This window comes from Athene cunicularia (genome assembly GCF_003259725.1).
Source record: "Athene cunicularia isolate RWA chromosome 9 unlocalized genomic scaffold, athCun1 chr9_part1, whole genome shotgun sequence".
Classification (NCBI taxonomy): Eukaryota; Metazoa; Chordata; class Aves; order Strigiformes; family Strigidae; genus Athene; species Athene cunicularia.
This window is the reverse complement of record NW_020799110.1, coordinates 1,517,364-1,518,916: the sequence shown is the minus strand read 5'-3', so window position 1 is coordinate 1,518,916 and position 1,553 is coordinate 1,517,364.

Sequence of the window (1,553 nt, the reverse complement as noted above, 5' to 3'; positions counted from 1 at the left end):
ATGTGAAAGATTCCTACTGTTCTCTGCAACTGATGAAACAACTCAAGTGCTCACCCTGCTGCATCTCCACGCTGCCGTTCGCCCGCTGCTTCCTGGGCCCGAGACCTAGAACCACGGCCCCGAGCGCCACCTCAACCCTAGCGTCACCTCCGGCTGCACCAGCAAGGGTCAGCTCTGAGCCACCATTTCAGCTCCACCACTTGGTAACACTGGAGGAAAAAAAGCTTCCATCGCTGCTGGTTTGTTTTTTTTTTTTGTGTCAAAAAATATTATGAGTTCTATAACGAGCTGTGGTACAAAACCTGCCATCAGGCTTGCCTTACCCGCTAAGGACACTGCATATCTTATTCCTCAGCGTACCTACGTAGTGCTTTAAACTAAGTTTGCAGGTTCCTAACAGCCCACTTTCTGAAGAACCAGGGAATTTTTCAGCATTTCACACACCCACACACTCGCAGGATTTTCATTAGCACAATTTATAAACCGCATTAACATATGGAACAGTCATCTGCTGGAGCACCACGGAGCACACGGCAGAGCCCGGTCTGCAGCAGCAGCCCCTCTGTCCGAGCCCTCAGCCCTGAGCTTTCACCCACAATAACAACTTAGGACAAGCCTAAACCAGGAGCCTTGATCTGGTGCTTTCAAGCCAGCACAGGTTTTACAAGAGATTAATTGTTTCCCTGTGGTATTAAAATTAAGCAGTTACTCATATTTTTTTCAAAGTGTAAGAAGAAAGTAACTCCTTCAAGCTCAGGCAATCCCCGAGACTGATAGAGGAGCCCCCGACCCGTTACCTCAAACTTTAACAGACATAAGCGGATTTCCAGTGGCTGCTGGGAGCCGGGCCCCTGCGGGAACCGCTCTCGTGAGCTCTCGCTCCCCTGCGCGGGGCACGGCCGGCCCTGGGTGCTGCCACCCCAGGGGAGAGCGCCTCGAGAGCAGCCCCGGCCGGGAAAGGGGACTGTGTCGACGGCCAGGGAAAAAGCACGTCATAAAACTGAAGTAGGGACGGACTGCACACTTAAGAAAACCCGTCAAAATCTGCTTTCTTCTGAGCTCGATAAAAGGAGTTGGACAGGGCTTTTATCCTACTACAAAAGCAGCTTGAGACAACTCGCAGGTTCTGGTCCAGAAGTTGCGTTAAGAAAAAAAAACTTCCAACTTCACGAAGGCACGCGAGTCGCTCTGGCACACGAGGGCTCCATCCACACGCGTCTTTTTTGCCGCTATTGCTGCAAACTGGCCACGGGGCGACGCGGAGGGAGCGGCGTGACCCCGGGGTCACCAGGCCAGGGACACCGCGATGCAGCAAACCCACCTTTCACCCCGGCTGGCTTAAGGAGCGACCGTTCCCGCCGGGACACGAACCCGAGCGGCGCGGCCAGCGGCTGGGAAAGGTGCTGCCGCAGCCCCGCGGAGCCCCCCGTCTGGGTTCGGCCCGGAGGCAGCGCAGGCCGCGCAAGGCGCCGAACGGCCCCGGCGTAAGCCAACGCTTAACCCAAATCCGATCAAAAAATCCCGACGGGCCGATGAATTCGTTCTCCCAGAGC